Source organism: Triturus cristatus, chromosome 3_1 (genome assembly GCF_964204655.1).
Source record: "Triturus cristatus chromosome 3_1, aTriCri1.1, whole genome shotgun sequence".
In the NCBI taxonomy this organism is placed as follows: Eukaryota; Metazoa; Chordata; class Amphibia; order Caudata; family Salamandridae; genus Triturus; species Triturus cristatus.
Window position 1 is genome coordinate 762,214,457 of NC_140583.1, and position 25,985 is coordinate 762,240,441.

Here is a 25,985-nt window from a genome sequence, read left to right on the forward strand (position 1 = left end):
CTCTCAATCAATCTCTCAATCAATCTCTCTATCTCTCTATCTCTCTATCTATCTCTCTATCTCTCTCTATCTCTCTATCTCTCTATCTCTCTCTCTCTCTCTCTCTCTCTCTCTCTCTCTCTCTCTCTCTCTCTCTCTCTCTCTATCTCTCAATCTCTCAATCTCTCTATCTCTCAATCAATCTCTCTATCTCTCTATCTCTCAATCTCTCTATCTCTCTATCTCTCTATCTCTCTATCTCTCTATCTCAATCAATCTCTCAATCTCTCAATCTCTCAATCTCTCAATCAATCTCTCTATCTCTCAATCAATCTCTCTATCTCTCAATCTCTCAATCAATCTCTCAATCTCTCAATCAATCTCTCAATCTCTCTATCTCTCTATCTCTCTATCTCTCTATCTCTCTATCTCTCTATCTCTCTATCTCTCTATCTCTCTATCTCTCTATCTCTCTATCAATCTCTCAATCTCTCAATCTCTCTATCAATCTCTCAATCTCTCAATCTCTCAATCTCTCAATCTCTCAATCTCTCAATCAATCTCTCTCTCTATCTCTCTATCTCTCTCTCTATCTCTCTATCTCTCTATCTTTCTATCTCTCTATCTCTCTATCTCTCTATCTCTCTATCTCTCAATCAATCTCTCAATCTCTCAATCTCTCAATCAATCTCTCAATCTCTCAATCAATCTCTCTATCTCTCAATCTCTCAATCAATCTCTCTCTCAATCTCTCTATCTCTCAATCAATCTCTCAATCTCTATATCTCTCAATCTCTATATCTCTCAATCTCTATATCTCTCAATCTCTATATCTCTCAATCTCTATATCTCTCAATCTCTATATCTCTCAATCTCTCAATCTCTCAATCTCTCAATCTCTCAATCTCTCAATCTCTCAATCTCTCAATCTCTCAATCTCTCAATCAATCTCTCAATCAATCTCTCAATCAATCTCTCAATCTCTCAATCAATCTCTCAATCAATCTCTCAATCAATCTCTCAATCTCTATATCTCTATATCTCTCAATCTCTCAATCAATCTCTCTATCTCTCTATCTCTCTATCTCTCTATCTCTCTATCTCTCTATCTCTCTATCTCTCTATCTGTCTATCTGTCTATCTGTCTATCTGTCTATCTCTCAATCAATCTCTCAATCAATCTCTCAATCAATCTCTCAATCAATCTCTCAATCAATCTCTCAATCTCTCAATCAATCTCTCTATCTCTCTATCTCTCAATCAATCTCTCTATCTCTCTATCTCTCAATCTCTCAATCAATCTCTCTATCTCTCAATCTCTCAATCAATCTCTCTATCTCTCAATCTCTCAATCAATCTCTCAATCTCTCAATCTCTCAATCAATCTCTATCTCTTTATCTCTCAATCTCTCAATCAATCTCTCTATCTCTCTATCTCTCAATCTCTCAATCAATCTCTCAATCTCTCAATCAATCTCTCAATCTCTCAATCTCTCAATCAATCTCTATCTCTCTATCTCTCAATCTCTCTATCAATCTCTCTATCTCTCTATCTCTCAATCTCTCAATCAATCTCTCTATCTCTCAATCTCCCAATCAATCTCTCTATCTCTCAATCTCTCAATCAAGCTCTCTATCTCTCAATCAATCTCTATCTCTCTATCTCTCAATCTCTCAATCAATCTCTCTATCTCTCAATCTCTCAATCAATCTCTCAATCTCTCAATCTCTCAATCAATCTCTCTATCTCTCAATCTCTCTATCTCTCAATCAATCTCTCTATCTATCAATCTCTCTATCTATCAATCTCTCTATCTATCAATCTCTCAATCAATCTCTCTATCTCTCTATCTCTCTATCTCTATATCTATAACAGGTCCTTTTGCACAAGTTTAAGTTACTGAATGTATTGGGCGAATTGCTTTTTACTAAATTTTGGGGGCATTTTGGGGAAGTACTGTCTTTTAAAGACACTTTGCTGCTATTTTTTAATCTTGAATTTGGGGGCATTTTGGGAAAGTATTTATTTAAAACAAACCTTGCTGCTACTTTCTAATCTTTGGTGCCAGGCGGCCATTTTGCCGGGGCCACGCGCAGCTTGGAGTCAGCGCTCTAGTGCTTGCACGCCCGCGTCACTATTTAACGGGCTGGGTCCGGTCGCGCAGCGCTGAAACAGGTCCTTTTGCATAAGTTTAAGTTACCGAATGTATTGGGCCAATTGCTTTTACTAAATTTTGAGGGCATTTTGGGGAAGTACTGTCTTTTAAAGACACTTTGCTGCTATTTTTTAATCTTGAATTTGGGGGCATTTTGGGAAAGTATTTATTTAAAACAAACCTTGCTGCTACTTTCTAATCTTTGGTGCCAGGCGGCCATTTTGCCGGGGCCACGCGCAGCTTGGAGTCAGCGCTCTAGTGCTTGCACGCCCGCGTCACTATTTAACGGGCTGGGTCCGGTCGCGCAGCGCTGAAACAGGTCCTTTTGCATAAGTTTAAGTTACCGAATGTATTGGGCCAATTGCTTTTACTAAATTTTGAGGGCATTTGGGGAAGTACTGTCTTTTAAAGAAACTTTGCTGCTATTTTTTAATCTTGAATTTGGGGGCATTTTAGGAAAGTATTTCTTTTAAAAAAAACTTGCTGCTACTGCCTAATCTTCGGCAACAGGCGGCCATTTTGCCGGGGCCACGCGCTGCTTGGAGTCAGCGCTCTAGTGCTTGCACGCCGCCCGCGTCACTATTTAATGGGCTGGGTCCAGACGCTCAGCGGATGCGCGCAGCGGACGCGCCGCGGGCGCACCGAAGGCACTCCTAAGGCAAGCCCATCTGCGCCCGTCCGTGCCTGCCCGGACCAAGGGGCGAGGAGTCCTGCCCATACTGGAAATTTTGTTATACAATACTCTAGCGAGCATCTTTTAGCGCTACGTCCTACCCCTTTAAGCGACTGTTCAACAATACATCTAGTACGCTGCGGACACAGCTGTAGTAAATGTCAGTTTGTCCTAAGTACACAAACTACGTTCCCTAAGTCTATTTCCCCTAACATATTTTACTTTAAGACTTATATTAAGCAACCTAACGCTGCCAACAAAGTAGGGGTTTCTGCCTTTTCTTTTTTAAATCTTAATTGTCGCTCGCTACCTAACCATAAAGAGGAGATCTTTGACTTATTGTTTAATGAGCAGCCAGATGCCATGTTTCTTACGGAAACCTGGCTAAAGGATAGCTCGGGACCCGATATAGCTACTGCTCTTCCAGCTAATTATATAATAATGAGAAAGGATAGGAAAGAGAAATCAGGCGGTGGCATTGCCATTATCTATAAAAACATCTATACCTGTAAATTTGAAGACCTAAACTTCTCAGGCTGCGAAGCTGCTCTTTTTAGATTGAATCCCCAATTCATTTTCTCTGGCTTTTTAATTTATCGTCCTCCGGGGCCTGCTGGTTTGTGGGCCGCCGCCCTTCCTGATTTAACGGCCCCTTATCTTTTAAATTCTGCCAACTTTTCCATCTTAGGTGACCTAAATTTGCATTTGGATGACTCTAATTGCGGGGTCAGTTCTACTTTGATCTTAGATCTAGCGGCCATGAATATATTACTTCATAATTCAGGCGCCACTCATTCAGCTGGTCACTTACTTGACCCTATTTTTTCTAATCTTTTCAACATTGAGTGTTCCCCAGCTCTTCCGCTAACATGGTCAGACCATTATTTAACGGGCTTTAGCTTTAAGCAAACTTTGTGTCACCCTTCGACTTTTGTTCTGAACGGCAAAACTAAAGGGAGAAACTGGGGGAAGCTGAATCAGGTAGATCTCAATCAGGTCTTGGCAAAAAATATGCCTGACTTTAGTCAGGTTTCTTTAGCCGATAAGCAAAACATTCGGCACTGGTTTGAGAATTCTATCGATACATGTCTTCCTCTTTCCACAAAAAATTAAATAAGCATCGCCCACCTGCCCCTTGGTTTTCGGAGAAATTAAAGCAAGAAAAAAGTAAATGCAAAGTCCTTGAAAGGCGTTGGAGGAAGGACTATTCTGACAACTCTAAGATCGTTTATAAAACGGCAATACGAGCATATCACTCTTTGTGCAACCCTGCCAAAGTGGAATTTGTGAATAATAATATAATAAATGCACAAAATAATTCCAAAACTCTATTTAAAGTTGTCAGAAATCTGTCTGGCACTGATAACCTTCCTAGGCCTCCTACTCTTACTGAAACTCAATGCGAGAATTTGGCTGTTTTTTTCCTTGACAAAATAGAAAAAAATCTATGCCGCTTTTAAGACGAAACAAGATGTTTCCCCAGTGTCAGATAACTATGTTTGCCTGACATCTAATTCGGCGGAACAGTTGAAGGACTCTCTGCTTGAAAATTGGGCACTTCTTGATGTTTTCACCTTTAAGCAAATTTTAAATAGTCTCAGATCTGGTTCACCAAACTACTTATTTCCTGTTCCAGTGATGCAAAACCTGGATGCATCTACACTGCCTGTGATCATGGAGCTACTGAATGCCTCCATTCGTGAATTTACTATACCTGCTGAGTGGAAGCATGCCATGGTTCTCCCGCTTTAAAAAAAAGCTAATGCTGATCCAGAGCAGTTATCTAACTTTCGCCCTATCTCTCTGCTTTCAGCGTATTCCAAAATCTTGGAAAAACACATTAATATTCAGCTAACTAAATTTGTTGCCACCCAAAATTTCTTACACTCTTCGCAGTCTGGTTTCCGGGAAGGCTTCTCGACCGAGACAGCACTTTTGGGGGTCACAGAGAAATTACGTGCACATCTGGATGCTGGGGAGACAACGGCGCTTACTTTACTTGACTTATGCGCCACCTTTGACACGGTGTCTCATCCAGTGTTATTGACGGCTTTGCGTTCATTGGGGATAGCTGGCCCAGCACTCAGCTGGCTTAGTGACTTCTTGACCAACCAAACTTTTCAGGTTTTTTCATCTGAGGCAGTGTCGAAAACTCATTTATCTCCCTATGGTGTTCCCCAAAGGCTCTATTTTGAGTCCTTTATTATTTAATATTTACGTTAAGCCATTAGCAGTAATCGCAGAAGAAGTAGGGCTGTCTATTTTCTCCTATGCCGACGACCCCCAAATAATTTTTTCTTTGTCGGCAAATAGATCTGCGGAATCATCTTCTCTTCAGAGTGGGCTTAGGAAAATTGCTGATTGGATGGCGGTTAACTCATTGAAGCTCAATGGGGAGAAGACCAAGGTTCTTATTTTGGGTAAGAATATAGACCTCTGGGGTGCCCAGCACTGGCCATCTGAAATGGGGACTCTCCCTACACCTGCCTCCCAAGTTCACAACCTGGGTGTGATTATTGATAATCAACTCTCCATGAAGCAGCAAGTGGCAAAGGTAGCTTCTGTCTGCTTCACAATCCTGAAATGGCTCAGGAAGATCCTTTGGATGTTGCCTGGTCCCACTCAAAAGACGGTAATTCAAGCACTTATTACATCTAGATTGGACTATGGCAACATCCTATATTTGGGTGCCAATAAGGAGGTGAATCGCAGACTGCAATTGGCACAGAATGCAGCGGCTAGGCTGCTATGCCAGATTCCGAGAATGACTTCTGTCTCCAGTTCTCTTCTTGAACTCCATTGGCTCAGGGTCGAGAGTCATGTAAAGTTCAAGACCCTGAACTATATGTTCAAGGTGAAGTCTGGTAGTGCTCCTCAATATCTAAAGCCCATTGTTCACTCGTATCTTCCTACGTGGTCCCTCCGTTCTGCTACCCAGGCCAAGTTTGTAGTACCTAGGATCAAACGTTCCCATCTGGGTGGTCGATCCTTTGCTTATTTAGGTCCTCTTCTTTGGAATTCTCTACCTTTATTCCTTAGGAAAGAAACTGTTTTCAGTAACTTTCTTAGACACCTAAAGGCTTGGTTGTTCGATCAATACACTCTTGACAATTTGATTACTTGTACTTTTTTTCCTGTACAGCGGCGCTGGGAAACCTTTTTGGTAGCTATGCGCCTTATAAGATCAATAATAATAATAATAATAAAGAGACAACAGGGGTGCAGAAAGAAGCAAATGAGGTGCAGAAAAGGCAACAGACGTGCAGAAAGAGGAAAGAGAGGTGCAGAAAAAGGCAAGAAAAGTGCAGAAAGATCAAAAGAGGTACATAAAGAGACAACAGGGGTGCAGAAAGAAGCAAGACAGGTGCAGAAAGAAACATGGAAAGTGCAGAATGAAGCAACAGGGGTGAAGAATGAGGCAAGAGAAATGTAGACAGGAGCAAGTGAGGTGCAGAAAGAGCCAACAGAGATATAAAAAGAGGCAAGAGAGGTGCAGAAACAGGCAAGAGAAGTGCACAAAGAGGCAAGAGAATTGCTGGAAGAAGCAACAGAGGTGTAGAAAGAAGCAAGAAAAGTGCAGAAAGAGGCAAGTGAGATGCAAAAACAGGCAGGGAAGGTACAGAAAAAAGGAAGACGAGTGTAGAAAGAGACAACAGGGGTGTGAAAAGAAGCAAATGAGGTGCAGAAAGAGGCAACAGATGCGCAGAAAGAGGGAAGAGAACTGCAGAAAAAGGCAAGAAAAGTGCAGAAAGAGGCAAAAGAGGCACATAAAGAGACAACAGGGGTGCAGGAAGAAGCAAGACAGGTGCAGAAATAAGCATGGAAAGTGCAGAATGAAGCAACAGGGGTGCAGAAAGAGGCAAGAGAAATGTAGAAAGGAGCAAGTGAGGTGCAGAAAGAGCCAACAGAGGTATAAAAAGAGGCAAGAGAGGTGTAGAAACAGGCAAGAGAAGTACACCAAGAGGTAAGAGAATTGCTGAAAGAAGCAACAGAGGTATAGAAAGAAGCAAGAAAAGTGCAGAAAGAGGCAAGTGAGATGCAGAAAGAAGCAAGAGCAGTGCAGAAAGAGCCAACAGAGGTGCAAAAAGAGGCAAGAGAGGTGCAGAAACAGGCAAGAAAAGTGCACAAAGAGGCAAGAAAATTGCTGAAAGAAGCAACAGGTGTAGAAAGAAGCAAGAAGAGTGCAGAAAGAGGCAAGAGAAGTGTAGAAAGGAGCAAGTGAGGTACAGAAAGAGCCAACAGAGGTGCAAAAAGAGGCAAGAGAGGTGCAGAAACAGGCAAGAAAAGTGTACAAAGAGGCAAGAAAATTGCTGAAAGAAGCAACAGAGGTGTAGAAAGAAGCAAGAAGTGTGCAGAAAGAGGCAAGTGAGATGCAAAAACAGGCAGGAAAGGTACAGAAAGAGGGAAGATGAGTGCAGAAAGAGACAACAGGGGTACAGAAAGAAGCAAATGAGGTGCAGAAAGAGGCAACAGATGTGCAGAAAGAGGGAAGAGAGGTGCAGAAAGTACAAGAGATTTGCAGAATGATATCAAGAGAAGTGCAGAAAAAGAAAGAAATGTGCCTAACGAAGCAACAGAAATGCAGAAAGAGGCAAGAGAGGCACAGAGGGAAGCGAGAGCGGCTTGCACACCATTAGTACCAATTTAACACCCACATTTAGCAATATGTAGGAGGTGACCATTCTAGGTTTGCAAAGGGCCTTCCACCGCGCTGTAACACTTGTTGCTGCATTTTTGGTAACATTTGACCCGTTTCAGGTAGAAACAAGGCTTTTTTTGTTCAAATCTGCATATTAGGGTGCAGATGATGAATTATGTGGCTAATGCAGAAAAGTTATAATTGTGCGAAAGTAAGTGCAGCCAAACAGTCACATAATTGCAGTGGCCCTGCTTAAACCTCTGACTAGGTCCCCAAGTGGTCCTCAGTGATTCCATCTTTTTTTGTCTCACTGAGTTCATAGTTGAGCTTCAATGGAAACGAGGAAGACTAAACCTGAGGTTACCACTCCACAAAACAGACTACCATACCACATAATTACTCTCCATAACACATAATGTCACTCTACATAATTCATATACACTAAATACCACATACTTTCAATCCACATAATTTCACTGCACAACATACCACATAATTCCACTACACACAACGTACATCCTATTACATTGCAAACACTTCTTTAACTAGTAGTCGCGTTTGCAGAGTGGTGGAGAAAGGGTGCTGGGCCTCCGACCAGCGCTCAGGAATTCCGGTGCGTAGGGCTTACAGAAGGTGCCAGTAGGGCTTCTTGGCTAGGAGTAAATTGGACTTCATCCCCCATCCCGTAGTCTGCCAGGAGGTGCGTTTGCAGAATGGTGGAGAAAGGGGGGCATGGCCTCCGAAGACATCTTAGCAATCCCACTGTGCGGGGCTTACTGGAGGTAACAAGAGGGGAAGTTGGCCCCCAAGGATATTCTTGGGGGCCAACTACCCCTCCTATTACCTCCAGTAAGCCCCACACAGCAGCATTGCTAAGTTTGAAGAGCAGGCTACGCCCCCTTTGCCCACCACTCTACAAACGAGCTCCCTGGCACTCTCTTGGATGGGGATTGAAGTCCCCTTCGCTGCTTGGGGTCCTTTAGGGGCCAACTAGCCTACCTCTTACCTCCAGTAAGCTCCACACAGTGGGATTGCTGAGAGGTGGACTAAGGCCATGCCCCCTCACTGCACCACTGTGCAAACGCACCCCCTGGCATATTGTAACTTGGAGGATTAAGTTCCCTTGAATCCTCAGAGTCCCTGGGGGCCAACTAGCACACCAGGTACATCCAGTAAGCGCCACAGAGCTGCGTTGCAGAGAGGTGGTTAGAGGCCACGCCTCTTTTTACATAACGGACCCCCGAATGTGCATATTTAGTGCCCCGGGGAGGTGGTGGTCCTTGGGGCATGTGGGGGGGCTTCAGCCCCCCCACACACATGTTTTTTTTTAAATAAAGAGAGCCCCGTGGAGGTGGGGATCTCTGGGGCTGCGAGGGGCCGCATGCCCCTGTGTTTAATTTGCAAAGCCCCGGGGAGGTGGTGGTCCCTGTGGGACCCACTGAGCAGGCCTAGGGTGTCACGGTGTTTCTACCCTGCCCCCTTTTCATGTTATTTATCTTTGTTTCACCCTTTTTCTTGTGACTCAGTTACCGAGTCACAAGATGGCTGTCAACACTTCCTGGTTTGGAGTATTGGCAGCCAATCAGAATTGAGCTCGTGCTCGGGAGGGTTTGCAACTCCTCCTCAGAGCTCAGATATCGATATTTTTCTTTTTAAAATTTCTCAGAAACTACTGAACGGATTTACACCATTTAAAAAAGGGCGCTCTCTAAACCAAGACCTATCTTTTTGCCAAATTTGGTGTAATTTTTGTCAGCAGGTCGGTTTGTAGTCTGTAATAAAGTTTCCTATTGAAAATAACATGGAGAAAACGAGTGTAGGAGAGTAGGGTCTGCTTCACATGGGTACCCCCACTTTTTGCTGGTGTTTCACTGTTTTTCGACCTTAGTCTGGCTGTGGCCCTGCTAATCAGGACCCCAGCCTAGCTGCTTCCTCCCTAAAATGGTTTCCATGTACAATAGGTACATCTCTAATTGGATTCTGAAGTGCCTTATCACTCCCTAGTATATGGTATACTATGTACCCAGGGCATAGGTACCTCCATGGCCTACCAGGGGCTGAAGCATATATTTTGCCACTCCTGGGAAGCACTCCAAAATGACACCACAGGTCTGCTACTGCAGCCTGAGTAAGGTGGTGCATGCACTCCTTACTGTGGTATAGGCTACCTACATCACTACCATTGCACACACATATAAAACCTATAAGTCACTCGTATGGCAGGCCTTAACAATCCTGAAGGCAGAGTGCTTGGTTTTTATGTGAGAGGGTGCCCCTGCATGAGCAGAGCCCCTCTGCAGCGTTCAGAGTACCTCCTCGGATGCTGTTTGTGGTGCAGCCTGACCATATACTCTTAAGTGCATTATAACCTCGCGGTAAATGCTAACTTTGGACTGGCTGCACAGAAACATGTCATGTTTGGTGTAAACACTTTGGAATACTACCCCCCCACCAGTTCTAGTTGCGGGGGTAGCATTCTACCCTTCTAGAGGGAGAGAATGTTCACACTGGTCTACCCGGTAAAGACTTTCTAAAGCCCTGGCATCACAAAATAGATGCCACTGCCACAGACACGGGTCTGGCCTCCTGCTGCTGACCGAAACTCTGGCAGGGGAGGCCTGGACAATAGGTTTCCTGTCCCAGGGAGGTGTAACCACCTCCCCAGACAGGCAGATGTGTATTGGGGCTGTGCGGGAGAACTCTCTGGTGCTTTGAAGTCCTGCACTGGGGGCACACTTGGTGTCCCTGTGCATAGTCCAGTTCAAACCGGTTGCAAGGGCTACCTGCCCCTGCTCTGGCACGAAACTGGACAAAGGAAATGGGTGTAACCACCCCTCTTTCCAAACCCTCCCATAGGTGGGTCCCTAAAGTTTGTCCAATCCCCAAACTTAGTATAAGCATAGAAACCCAGTCCTTGAGACTTTAGATTACCCTGGACAAAACCCTGCAACATATATCCTGGACCTTTGACTTTCTATTTTCGCTAGAAGACTGAAGAAATCTCCCTTGGGGTCAAGGAGTGACTCCCCTGCTCGGCAGGCACCAAAGAAGCAACTGTCCAGTCTGCAACTCTGAAGCTCCCACTGGACGCCTAAGTCTTTGCATCACCAGAGATAGATTTCCACACTTCCCCGAGGCTACAATGAGTCCACAGCAAAGCTGAGGCCCATGGCTATCGTGGGTGACGTGGAACCATGACCCCTGGACACCGTGAACTTTTGCCGTTCCATCATCTTCCTGGCCTTCCTTGAAGTTGTGCTGTGGGCTCCGAGTAGCCCCAGCCTTGGGCATCTACAGCACCGAAGATCTCTGGCCTCCACTCCATGAGTGACCCGTGGGTCAGTTTCCAGTGCGACTGCTTGAGGCTCCTTTGCGATCACTAGCCCGTTGGCTAGTGGGTTCCCACGAAGGCAACTCCTCTTCTGATTGGGCTTTCCTGGTTACTCCAGATGTGCCCGACTTATCTTTGCTGGGTGAGTCCTCCAGACCTTGCTGGTCTGCCCCAACGTCCTTCTTCTATTTCCCCTTGACTTGCCGTTGCCAAGGGTTGTTTGGTCCATCCTGGTCGCCGACACCGCAGCACTCGACAGACTTTGTGGGACAGCTCAAATCCAGCTCCTGGTTGTCGTAGACGCCTCCTGGACCTCGTGGCTGAAGAGTCAAGACAACCATCAACTCACCTGAAGCACCCGACATCTGTGGGCATTGGACTATCGTGCCCCTGGTCACTGGTAAGTGACCCATACTCTGTCCCCTCTGCTTTCACGTTCCTTCCATCCTCGATCCAGGCTTGGATCTCTCCGGACACTTCTCCTCTTCACGGCAGCAGCACTTCTTTGCCAGCTTCCATTGAAAACGACGCTGCGACCCGACACCATTTGACACCTACGCACCCGGCTTCCCTGGGTGAGGTAACTAGAGTACTCCGGTGCTCCCGTGGGTGTTGGCCCTAGACACCTCTAAGTCCAAAAGGGTTTGCTTGTAGTCGTCCTCTAAGTGTCCTTAAACTCTTAATTTCCAACCGCGACTTTCCTCATAGAAGTTAACGTCGATTTGCGGCTGTATTCTCACACTGCACGCGTCCCCCTTGGGTCCCCTGTGTCACTACCTTGGGTGGTTCCTTGTAGTCCAAGCACTTCTACAGGCTCTAGGCCTTGTGTCTAGTTCAGTCGTGGTTCTTATACCACTCTATTGGTATATGGCTTGGTACGTCCCTAGGGCCCAAACGTGTATTTGTGCTTTTACTGTTGAATACTGACTTGTAACTTAGGTACTTCGAACTCCAACCTCATAAAGGACTAGATGGGTGTGTTTTATCTTAAATATATATATTTTAAATATATACCTGGTGTGGTTGTCCTTTCATTTGGTCATTCAAGAGATTATAAACTGGTAAAACAAGCTGTTTTACATTCCTTCAAGACTTACCCTGAAGGCTGCTCTCTATAGCTACCACTAGGATAGCTTTCAATAAAGGTTGTCTTTAACCTATCACCATAAGGGGTTTGTTTGGACTGGTACAGGGTGCCCACTTTAATGAGTGGACAGCATATACCAGGCCAACTTCTCACAACGAGCTTTGGGACCCCCCCTTTTTTCTCAGCCCCCGCTTGACGAATTACCTCGAAACTTTCAACACAAAAACTGAGCGGTCTGGCCCTATTGTTTGGATAGTTTCATGAAGATTCATCAAACGGCGCCAAAGATATTGGCAAATCAAAAAACACTATGAAAAGTAGGTTCTAACTATAACTAACGCGTCAGTCTTTCATTGGCCTGTTTGCTTATGTAAATTTAATAAAGCAACGCTACCTGAATGGAGCCATGCCGCCTGATTCCTTAGTTCCAGTCTCGGATTGAGGACGGGAGTTGGGAGCTGATCTTGATATATATAATATATATATATTATATATTTCAAAACAGCACCTCCTTCTTTTGCAACCAAGATGAAACCGGCACTCCATGGGTTTTCAGTCTAGTTTTATTTTCTTTCGAGTGATGGCATCTACGCGTTTCGGCTCCTGCTCACACCCTTCGTCACGATACTGAGCCCCATTTCGTTTGGGTAATAGTGGCGCCATTTTGGAACATTTTCGTATTTCACAGATTACTCCTTATTTCCCATTATTGATACATTTTATCCTCATTTAAATACATTTTATCTGGACTGTTCCATATCAATGCATAAATTAAAATGAGCGAAATGCCTTAATAGGAAAGTTCCTATTTTTTAAACTGCATCTGTGCTTACTGTTCCATAGCTGCCATAGCTGCCAATTTCATTTCTAAGTGCATCTTACAGTACTAGTCTCCTTTATCTAAAGTGCCAGTGCTCACACCACGCCTCAACAGAAAAAACTTTTTTAATGTATATATTTATATATTCATAGCAAAAGGACAAATTGGCACTCACTGCGGTAGCTGTGCATTTATTCAACGGGTAAAGGCTGCAACACTGGTCAATCTGGACGCATTTTAGCCTTTGCCAACAATGAAATCGCCATTTTAACAATAGCATACTCTCATGCACATTGCAGGGTGGCTTGAACAGTGAAAATAGAGAAAAAATACCAAGAATGTACCTTCAAATGTTACAATTTATGTTTGACTTGAAATTTCTAACTATCAAGCCCTAGTGGGTGATTGCAGAAGTATAAAGCCGGATGAATTAATATCAAACTTAAATTAAGCTACTTGCTCAAAAACTTAGCCCCAGTGGGCGTGTGTCTGCCGCTTGTATAAATAAATATATATATATATATATATATATATATATATCCATTCCAGTTTCACAAGCTAATTGAAACTGGCACCGACAAGCTGGAAGTAAATTTGATAGGATTTATTTAGACAGAAGGCTCCTGGTGCATTTCGGTGGTTAAACCACCTTGCTGTCATACTTTGGCGCAATTGAGGAGTTTGTTTTATTGTCATGGCAACCTTGTCATCAGACATAAAAATAAAAGAAATACTGTTCAAGCCAAATGTTTTTTACATGCACAAAATCTGACAGCACTGTAATGAAATCAAATAAAATTAAAATAAAATTACATTTCTAAATAGGATGCTTCGAATCAGACTTTTGTTGTGGTTACCTATTCTGGGTCAAGTATTTCTCCATTATTGTGGGAGTGTAACCCTAAAATAGAACATTCTATTACCATACTGTGTCCTTATGTCATGCTACTTCCTTTCATGCTTCCCACTTATAGTACACTGCTAGTGCACTTAGAAACATAAGGTGCTAATACAAAAATGAAAAATGTAAGGAAAGGATACAGGAGGCAAGAAAATTAAATAAACTGATTTTTGAAAGTTTAGGAAATTTGTGAAAGTTTGGAAAGTTCTTTAGCTTGCAAAGGTTGGTCATATTCAGCCCCGGTGGGCAATACAAGCATGTTTGCCAAACATTCTACCTTACAACATAAGCCTGTTAGAAATGGGGGTCTCTAGTTGGCAATGGCTGGCCACTGTCCAGGTAGGGACCCTTCTTCCTAAGTCAGAGTAAGCAGCCTACACCCTTTGATAACCCCTGCTCAACCCTGTGGTAACGTAGCACGAGCAGCTAGGCTTATCTCAGAGGCAGTGTGTGAAGCATTTATGACCATACACAGTAACACAATGAGGAACATTACAAATGGACACCACTCAAGTAATTATAAAAAAAGAAGTATATTTATATAGACTTAACACAAGACCAATAACAGTAAAAAATCCACAATACTAAGACCATAGGGTCACTTTAAAAATGCTGCAAAAATAGTTCACGGTGCACAAAATAATGTTTAGTTCAAGGCAGTGGTCTCTGCGACCCTTTTACTCACAAGGTATCTGGATTCTGTGGTAGAGCAACAAAAATGTCGCTAAGGAGTTGTAGCGATAAATTTCCTCACGCTAACCAGCGATGCGTTGAATCCCTACCGCAAGGGAGGATGATGCGCTGGGTTGCAGGCAGGACAAAGCCACAAACTTCTGCACGCTAAGCCGGCGATGCGATAAAATCCTTGCCGCTAAGGAAGGATGATGCACCGAGCCTGTTGCGTGTGCGATCTTGCTGCGATAAAAGAAAATGGCGCTCCGCGAGGGAGCGACGATCCTGATGCGATGCGGGGAAAATGGCGAACGCACGGCGTCCGCGCTGCGATGAACTTGGTGCGATGATTTTTGGTTAGCGAGCGTTTTGAGGCACGCTAACAAACAATGCAACAATCTTCGGGTTAGCGAGCGTTTTCAGACCCGCAGTCCGGCGAGACAATAACTTGGGTTAGCAAGCGTTTTGGAACCCGCTGACAGGCTCTGCGATGATCTTCGGGATAGCGGGCGTTTTCAGGCCCGCAGACAGGTGATGCGATGTACTTGGGTTAGCGGGCGTTTTGGGGCCCGCTGACAGGCAATGCGGTAATCTTCGGGATAGCGAGCACTCTTAGGCCCGCAGACAGATGATGCGATGCACTTGGGTTAGCGGGCGTGTTGGGGCCCGCTGACAGGCAATGCGATAATCTTCGGGGTTGGCGAGTGTTTTCAGGCCCGCCGACAGGTGATGCGACGATCTCCGGTAGCGAGCGCTCGGCGTCAGCAGAGCGACGATTTTCCTCACGCTTTCCAGCTGCAGCGGCTCGCTAACGGGTATTAGCGACGATTTTCAGCACTCTTTTCTCAACAGTAGAACTAGAGGCCCTGGAACTCACAGGAGCCTCACCTGCAGATAGAAACAGGAGGCTGGTGGTGGAATCTGATGTGCCTGAGACTCCTGCAGGAGGCTAGCTCTCTCCTAGCGCTTGGGTGATTGCTGTAGCCAAAAATAAAAGTTCCTTCAAAGTCCTTTTCCTCTTCTTCCAAGTCCAGTAGTAACCACTGCAGGCCAGTCCAAGAAACAGCACATAAGCACAGGGACAGTCCTTCTCCTGCAGATTTCGGTAGTTACACGGACAGAGGTTCTTCTTGTTGTCCAGGAGCAATACAAATTGTAGGGGTTTGGGCACAAATATTTATACCCCCAAAATCTTTGTTCTTAGGAGTCACAAGTCTCTGAACCCAGCCAGAACCAGTTCTGCCCAGCCCTGGAGCACTTTGTTTACCAGGCTGCATCCTTCCTTTCAGAAAGAGGGGGTCGGCCTTCAGACGCACAGTGGGAGGTGGAGCCAGCATTCACCTTGCCAGGCACAGCCCTATTCAAGTGCAGGAGCTACCCCTCCCCTCACTCCAAGGCAGATCTCTCTATTCAAACTAGGTCTGACTCAGCCTGCCCTGTCCCTCCAAAACCAGACAGCCAATACACATAATAGCAGAGCACACTGGAAGGCTTAGGCAAGAAAGTACCTATACTCTAAAAGTGGTAGTTTCAAACACAGAATATAAAAATAACCTTCACTAAAAGATGTATTTTAATATTCTGAGCTCAGGCATACTAAATTCGTTTTTCTACCATGTTCTGTGGGTCAGTTAGGACTATAGAATGTAATAGCCAAAACCTCCCATTCTGGCCTATGGAGAACAGGTAGCCTTACAGTAGTGAAAAACGAAATTGGGTGTAATTCCCTACTAGGACATGCTACACACATTAGAGCATGTCCTACCTTACACATACAATGCACCCTATCATAAGGGTGGCTTACAGGATGCCAAGGGAAGGTTCAGGGGCTGGGAAGTGGGTGCACTTCACAGCCAAGATGGCAGTTCTGGACTGCACGCAGACACTGCAGTGGCAGATCTGAGACATACTTTACAAGCTGCTTCTGTGGATGGCACAAACCAGTGCTGCAGGCCCACCAGCAGCATTCGGGTTACCAGCCCTGGGCACACACAGGCCACGCTACTAGGGACTAACAGGTAAAGCAAATAAGCCAATCATGGATGTACCAATTCACATGTCATCTTTACAAAGGGAGCATTCGCGCTGTGGCACTGAATGGCAGTAGCACAGCGCCCAGAGCATCTATAACCAGCAAAAACAGAGGAGACACAGCGAAAAATGGAAGGGAGACTCACGCCAATGGTGCCAGGTCTAACACGCGTCCCCTCCAGCTGAAATGTGGGGAGAACTACCCATCCCCTTGGAAGTTCTCATCACTAAGGCGTAAAAATCTGGACAGACCATCAGCATTGGCGTGTTCTGTACCAGGGCGATGTTCCACCGTGAAGTCCATACCCTGTAGGGAAATGGACCACCTTAACAACTTGGGATTCTCACCCCTCATCTGCATCAACCATCTGAGGGGCCTGTGGTCTGTCTGAACCCGGAAGTGAGTCCCAAACAGGTAGGGTCTCAGCTTCTTCAATGCCCAGACCACAGCAAATGCCTCCCGGTCAATTGCACTCCACCTCTGTTCCCGTGGAAGTAAACTCCTACTGATGAAGGCTACAGGTTGGTCTTGTCCCTCCTCATCCATCTGTGACAGAACAGCCCCCACCCCATGCTCTGAAGCGTCTGTCTGGACAATAAATTCCTTAGCAAAGTTGGGCGCCTGGAGTACGGGTGCCGTACACATGGCAGTCTTGAGGGCATCAAAAGCTTTTTGACAGGTGTCAGTCCAGTTCACAATCTTTGGCCGCTTATTGGAAGTCAGCTCAGTCAAGGGGGCAACAATGTTGCCATACCCCTTGACAAACCTCCTGTAATAACCCATGAGTCCTAAGAAGGCCCTCACCTGGGTCTGGGTCCTTGGGGGCTCCCAAGCCAGGATGGTTTCAATCTTGGGCTGTAGGGGTGCCACCTGGCCACTCCCTACCTGGTGCCCTAAGTACACCACAGAACCCTGCCCAATCTGACACTTACTGGCCTTGATTGTGAGGCCTGCTCTGCGCAGCGCCATCGACACTTCCCAGAGGTGGTGCAAGTGGTCCTCCCATGAGGAACTAAACACAGCAATGTCATCCAGGTAGGCGGCACTGAAATCCTCCAGCCCAGCCAACACCTGGTTGACCAACCTCTGAAAGGTGGCAGGGGCATTCTTCATTCCAAATGGCATCACACGGAACTGGTAGTGTCCATCTGGTGTGGAGAATGCTGACCTCTCCTTTGCCCCATCAGTTAAGGCGATCTGCCAGTACACAGACGTTAGATCAAACGTGCTGAGGTACCGGGCAGCCCCTAACAGGTCTATGAGCTCATCAGCTCTGGAGATGGGGTGCGCATTGGTCCTCGTGACCGAATTGAGACCTCGGTAGTCCACACAGAACCTAAGTTCTGGGGTGTCACCAGGCGCTACAGCTTTTGGTACCAAGACCACAGGGCTGGACCAAGGGCTGCTAGAGGACTCAATCACCCCTAGGGCAAACATTTTGGAGACCTCCTCCTTAATGCAGGCCCTTACCCAGTCAGTCACTCTGTAAGCCTTTTGCTTGACAGGAGGACTGTCCCCGGTGTCCACCTCATGGACGCACCAATCAGTGACACCAGGCACCAGGGAAAATAAATCAGAGAATTGCCCCAACAGCTGGTGGCAATCTCTCTGCTGCTCGGGGGTCAGTGTGGTGGAGAGGACCACACCCTCCACTGACTCATCCTTCTCTCCTGCACACAGGAGGTCAGGAAGAGGCTCACTCTCCTCCTCCATCCCTGCATCTGTGGCAAGAAGCATGCCCACTTCCGACCTCTCAAAGTGGGGCTTTAGGCGATTCACATGCAGGACCCGCAGGGGGTTCCTAGGAGATTTAAAGTCCACCAAAATAGGTAACTGGACTTTTGCGCTCCACCACCTCAAAGGGACCAGTCTACTTATTTTGGGGCGCACAAGGCTCCACTGGGGCCAGTACCCAAACCTTCTGACCAGGTTGAAATTCGACCAGAGTGGCATTCTGGTCGTGCCAACGTTTCATCTCCTCCTGGCTGCATTCCAGATTTGCCTCAGCAATTTTTCTGAAACACCGAGTCTGGTTCCTGAAGGCCAAGATGTAGCTAAATACATCCTGGGGAGGTTTCCTGGGAGATTGCTCCCAGCCTTCCTTGACCAGACTCAGAGGCCCTCTTACCGGATGGCCATAGAGCAGTTCAAAGGGACTGAACCCTAAGGACTTCTGTGGCACCTCACGGTATGCAAACAACAGGCATGGCAAGAGGACGTCCCTCTTACGCCTCAGGGGCTGCTCTAGGCCCATGATCATGCCTTTCAAGGTCCAGTTGAACCTTTCAACCAGCCCGTTACCTTGGGGGTGGTAAGGAGTGGTGAACTTGTAAGTTACCCCACACTCCTTCCACAGAGACTTCATATACTGGGAGATGAAGTTGGTCCCCCTGTCGCTCACCACCTCTCTGGGGAACCCCACACGGTAGAAGATCCCCATCAGTGCACGTCCCACCACGGGGGCCATCACTGTCCTGAGCGGGATGGCTTCAGGGTACCGGGTGGCATGGTCCACCAAGACCAGGATGTACCTGTTTCCCATGGCTGTCTTGGGGTCCAGAGGCCCCACAATGTCAATGCCCACTTGCTCGAATGGGGTACTAACAACTGGAAAGGGCTGGAGTGGGGCTTTGATCTTCCCCCCATTCTTCCCACTTGCCTGGCAAGTCTCACAGGTCCTACAGTATGTATCTGAGCTCTTGCACATCTGGGGCAAATAAAAGTGGATGACCAGCCTCTCAAAGGTCTTGGTCTGCCCCAGATATCCTGCCAATGGAATGTCATGAGCCAACCCCAGTAGGAAGGCTCTGAAGCACTCGGGTACCACCAGCACACGGGCTGACCCCGGCTCCGCAGTCTTAGGCTCGCTATACAGGAGACTGTTCTCCCAATAAATCGATGTGAACCAGACATATCACCTGCTGCCTGGGCTGCAGCCTGTTGCCGCATATCCTCAAGCGAAGGGCAAATTCTCTGCTGCTCACAAAACTCCTCCCTGGTGGGCCCTCCTTCCTGCTGCCACTGGATCAGCTCAGGCAGGTCCCCCAGGTCGGCACTCTGCTCCCCGATAGGCTCCAGGGCATCCCCCTCAGGGTCTGCTCCCTCCTGGGCCGTGGGAACCAAGGGGGCTGGCTTCCCGCGCCCCCTGCTCCTTCTCTCTGAGGCAGGGACCTGGGCCATACTTTCAGGCTCTAGGTCTTTCTCAACACCCTTCTTGGCTGCCATGGACCGAGTGGTAGCACACTCCCACTCAGGCAGACCCAACATCTCCAAGTGAGATTTCCTCTCCACCGTAGCCCACGGTGAGTTCTCTAAATCATTGCCCAACAGACAGTCTACAGGCATGGCGGGCCTCACAGCCACCTGAAGAGTTCCTGAGAGCCCCCCCACTCAAGGGGAACCTGAGCCACCTCACATTGGCTCTCTGTGTTGTCTGCAGACACTACTGGGTAGAATGCATGGGGAACAACCTGGTCTTTGGACACCAACCGGGAGCTGACAGCAGTTACACTGGCTCCTGTGTCCCTCAGAACCTCCACTCTATGGCCATTGATGGTTACCCACTGCCTGTACTTTTTAGTGTTATCAGGCAGTGCAGGCTTAGGAACCATCTCAAAGTCTCCTAGTGAGACAAGGGTCAATTCTACGGGGTCCCACCCACCTTGGGCATCCATCTCCTCCTCCCCCAGGGCTACACTAGCAAGCTGGCGGGGTGGTGCACGGGGTGGTGCAGTAGTATCCCTTTGGGGACACTGGGGATCAAAGTACCTGTGGCCCACCTGGCCACATTTAAAACACGTAGGGGGCCCCCTCTGAACAGGCCTACCTGTTGGGGGCATTGGCTTCTTATCTTGGGGAGGCTGGGACACCACTGCCTGGTTCCCTTGGGAATTATTTTTGTGCCCTCCGTGGAACTCCCTTGATTTACCCCTGTCCCCCCCACCTCTCTACTGGGGACCCTGCCCACCCTTGGCGAAGTCTCCCACTGGACCCTTGCGAACCCGGGTGCTCACCCAGTGGTCCGCCTCCTCAGCAAGCTTCCTAGGGTTAGTTAGCTTGCAATCTATCAGATGCTGGCATAGCTCAGGAAAACAATTACTAGAGAAATGCTCCCATGCAATCAAATCATACAGCTATTCATTATTTGAATACATGTCCCACTACCTGATTAACTCAACATAATCGAAGCTTGTATTTCCAACAAAAATCCATTAGGTCAGCCATGACAACAATTAAAACTAAATTAAAAGGGTGCACCTCTTGGTTGCTTACGAGTGGGAGTATTCATAAATGTACAAATAAATCTTCGTTTGAATTTAATCCATGCGTAATCATGCTATTCAATATCAGTATGCAATGTCATTCTAGTCTCCTGAGTTGTAACTCTCTATTACCACCCCCAGGATTGTTGGGGATTGCATCTATGACAAAGTAGACCAGTTCTTTAGCATTACCTTGGTGATGCTCATGTATATGCCTAGCCACGGGATAGCTCTTATTGTCCTTGGCTATGTCACGAAGGGATCACCGACAAAATATCGAGAAGGAGAATATCGACCTGCCAAAATATCGAGGCAAAAATATAGAATGCCAAAATATCGAATCCCTATCTACAAACAGGTAAGTACAAAAATATAGAATCCAAAATATCGTTGTAAAAAATGTCTTAAAAGTAATATAAAATTAATGAAATAATACATATAATTAACTAAAACATACTTAGAAATACTTAAATAAATGTACAATTAAGAAATAATAAATGTAAGTAAAAAAAAAAAATTAATACATATATATTAACGTAATATTAATTACAAATATTCAATATTTTTTTTGTAGGATAGTGGGCGGGTAAAATTTACTATTACCACTCCAGTAAGTGCAATAGTAGGGAAAGCGTTGGATAGCGGGAGGGTAAAAATTACTATTCCCACTCCAGAGAGTGCAACAGTAGAGAAAGCGTTGGATAGCGGGAGGGTAAAAATTACTATTCCCACTCCAGAGAGTGCAATAATAGGGAAAGCATTGGATAGCGTAGGGGTAAAAATTACTATTTCCACTCCAGAGAGTGCAACAGTAGGGAAAGCGTTGGATAGCGGGAGGGTAAAATTTACTATTCCCACTCCAGTGAGTGCAACAGTAGGGAAAGCGTTGGATAGTGTAGGGGTAAAAATTACTATTCCCACTCCAAAGAGTGCAACAGTAGGGAAAGCGTTGGATAGCATAGGGGTAAAAATTACTATTCCCACTCCAGAGAGTGCAACAGTAGGGAAAACGTTGGATAGCGGGAGGGCAAAATTTACTATTCCCACTCCATTGAGTGCAACAGTAGGGAAAACGTCAGATGGCGTAGGGGTAAAAATTACTATTCCCACTCCAAAGAGTGCAACAGTAGGGAAAGCGTTGGATAGCGTATGGGTAAAAATTACTATTCCCACTCCAGAGTGCAACAGAAGGGAAAGCGTTGGATAGCGGGAGGGTAAAATTTACTATTCCCACTCCATTGAGTGCAACAGTAGGGAAAGCGTTGGATAGCATAGGGGTAAAAATTACTATTCCCATTCCAAAGAGTGCAACAGTAGGGAAAGCGTTGGATAGCGTAGGGGTAAAAATTATTATTCCCACTCCAGTGAGTGCAATAGTAGGGAAAGCGTTGGATAGCATAGGGGTAAAAATTACTGTTCCCACTCCAGTGAGTGCAATAGTAGGGAAAATAATAATTTAATATTTTATTAAAAATAAATTAATTATTAATACCAAATTAAAATTAATTACAATCACACAATATTTAATAATTAATTAATTATAAATACCAATACATTTTATTTTTAATTAATTACCTGTTAATAATTAATTAACAACCAATTAATTTTTCAATACCAAAAATGTATAAATACAAATACCAATTAATAATTACTTACTTAATAATAAATTAATTATCTATATACAAAAATTTCAATAATCAATTCTTTACAATTAAATTACTTCCCACCATATTCCCCTACAAACCCACAACCCGCTACAAATCATAAATTAATACAATTAACATAATTATCAATTAAACAATTAATACAAATTAATTACCAATTAATACAAATTATTTACCACTTAATAATTAATCAACTACCAATTAATTTTCAATACCAATTAATAATTACTTAATAACAATTAAATTACTTCCCACCCTATTCCCCTATAAACCCACAACCCGCTACGGAATTAAATTACACAAAAATTAAATTACATAAAATTCATTAATTTAAAAATATTCAAACATACATTCCAAAATTAATACACACTTTTAACACATATACTAAAACTTAAAACACTATAAAAAAATCTATATTTTTAACAACTATATTATGACTGTCGATATTACTTACTTCTATATTATGTAAATCGATATTTCTTACCTGATTTTCGATATTCTTCACCACTATATTTTGGCAATTCGATATTCTGTCCATTCTATATTAAAAACTCGATATTCTGTCCAGTCGATATTTTTTAAAAATATTATGTCTGTTTACCATCCCGAAGATGTTGTAGCATTCTTACATGGACCACATGGATGGTACTTCCAACATACACTTTCGGACACATACATTGGAGCACATAAACCGCATATTCACTTTTACAATTAAACCCCCCTCGAATGGTAATAGGTGTTTCACATAGGGGTGTTTGAATTGTCTTGTTGAGACGGCATTCAGCCATGTCCAAAAGCATCTGTGTATGTTGGTGAAGGTGTATGTGCCTGGTGTCAAGATGATGTTTTAGGGCTCTGATGACATCTGAATGTCTGATGCCAGTGTAAAGAACCGTGACATCCATCGTCATAGGGACATAGGAGTCGTCCCATATTATGTCATAAATCCTGTGAAGGAAGTCATCTGTGTCCATTATAAAGGAAGGTAATGTCCGGACATGTTCCTGCCGGAAGTGGTGTATGTATCTAGAGGTGTTTTCAAAAAGTCCTCCTATTGCCGAGATGATAGGTTGGCCAGGTGGATTTTGTGCATTTTTATGGATTTTTGCGATCAAATATAAGATAGGGGTGTTCAGATGTTCTGGCTTAGGATAACGGAACTCTTCCTGAGAAATCAGTCTGAAACCTCTCCATTTCTATAGATCAGTGTGAAATTTCTCTTTTGCTTCTTTCATACACAAAGGGTTAACTTTACAGTAACAATTTCTATCTTGTAGTTGTCTAATAGCCTCATTTGTGTACATTACAATGGGCTTTGAGACAATATTGCCCCCTTTGATGACCATCTCACCACCACGTAACTTCTATCTTTCACTTTTTTCATAACCAGTGTATATATGAATTTCACATTTTGATCGATACTTGTGAACTTTTGACTAGATTCGATAGGTAGTTTCTCAAGGTCTGTAATTAGTAGTTCATCAAAGAGGTCTAATGAGTCTTTGGACATTACTGGTAGAAAACCAGATTTGGGTTTGAAAGGAGTGCGCACACTGCCATAAATATCCACCCACATGGCTAATACTAACTCACTGGTTGATCTTATAATATTCTCTTGTCCTGACACACTCTGCAGTTCATCAAATTCATGTAGTAGTTGCATATCACCCGCTACTAGGTTACTCATCTCTTGTTGAGACTGGATGTCAATCGTTGATTGGTTGGATCTGCCGCAAAAATATTTCTGCAATTTGAGTTTTCTCACAAACTTAAAGAAGTGTATTCTTATTTGTCCATAGTCAAAGGTGGTGGGTGAACAGTACGACAGACCTAATGATATAATTCTTTCTTCTTCTTTGCTCAGCTCCATGTCAGTAAGATTTATTACTGTATTGGAATTGTCTGACTCCATCATTGTTTGTTGCGTGTCTGTTTTGTCTTGTTCCTTTGAATGACGCCTTCTGCAGCAGTTTTTTCTTTCTCCTCCATGTTCTTGCGTTGTGGACAGGGTCTGAGATTGAGAGTCCAATCTAGCTGTAAAAAACATAACTCCTCTATGACTGTGGGAATGTCTCTGCTGAGTCCTGAGCCTCCAGTAGCACTACTTTCATCTGGGCCTGTTTCTACTTCTGATCTGAGCTTAGAGTTTGTTTCGAATTTGTGGAGTTGGGAGCCCTTTCTCAGATAATTGCTGACGTCTCAAATTGTCAAATGTCCATGAGAAGGTGTATATCCGTCCTTTTTGGTAATCTAGTTTGTCCCGCAAGAATTTAATGGCTTTTTGGTCCTTTATGGATTGCTCATATTTTTGTAGTTTTACTTTCATCTCATTTAAGCAAGTCATCCTTAATAGGATATTCGTTTATTTCATTTTGTAATGCTTCAATCTTAGCCAAGATTTGTACTTAATCCCTCATAGCGTATTTAATCAGTATTTACATTATAAACTGTGATGATTCTGCGCTATTGTCGGTCCAATCCTTTAATATGTTGGGGTCAGGACTTTCATACGTGGGTGCTACCAGCATACGTAATCCTCTCGGGATTCTTCCTACATCAAAATACTTCTTAAGCGATTTACACTCCCACCATTTGGAGATTTCTTGTTTCTTGAGTTTCTCCAATGTCTGTACTTGTACCTGCAGGCTTATTTCTGGTGATTGTGTCCTCATATTGACTCTTTGTCCCTCTGAGACTGTGATGCAATCATCATTAAACATTAATTCTGCTGCTAGCTCCCGCTCAAGCAGCCACTCCTCAGCCATTCTGTAATTAATAAATATCTAGCTCACTCCAGTCTATGTTTGTGGAAACCACAAACCAACTACCTCTCCCATCAGCCACCAGTTCATGCATACACACCTGCGCACTTTGGCAGTAGCAGACCTAACGTCCTGATTCCCCTCCAGTTGCCAGTTGCTCTCTCCTCCGTTCGTTGTGTCTCACCCAGCGTATTGCAGGCAGCTGGGGGCTGCTGACGAGTTTCGGTGGTTAAACCACCTTGCTCACATACTTAGGCTCCATTGAGGAGTTTGTTTTATTGCCATGTCAACCTTGTCATCAGACATAAACATAAAAGAAATACTGTTCAAGACAAATGTTTGTTACATGCACAATATCTGACAGCACTGTAATGAAATAAAATAAAATTACATTTCTAAATAGGATGCTTTGAATCAAGCTTTTGTTGTGGTTACACATTTTGGGTCAACAATTTCTCAATTATTGGGGAGTATAACCCTAAAATAGAACATTCTATTACCATGCTGTGTCCTTATGTCATGCTACTTCCTTTCATGCTTCTCAATTATAGTACAGTGCTAGTGCACTTAGAAACATAATGTGCTAATACAAAAAGGAAGGATTTAAGGAAAGGATACAGGAGGGAAAAAATTGAAATAAACAGATTTTTGAAAGTTTAGGAAATTTGTGAAAATTTAGAAAGTTCCGTATATTGTAAAGTTTGTTCTGATTCACTGAAATACAAAGATTACCGGGATGTTATAGATAGGCTCAAATTTCACACGTACAAAACCAGTGAAATTCATCTGTTAAAGTTACCTCAGCTAACTATAACTTATATGCCACACAATGTACTGCTTTTGACCTCACATATTACATCACTCATCATATCAAGACTAGCCCGACCTTGCTTGCCTTCAGGAAAATGGTAAAAAAAATGGCTTTTTAACCAATAGTTATCAGATCCAGGTTCTTGCTTGCCGTCCGTAGCGCAGAGACACCCATGGGCTTCATAAATTGTATAAAT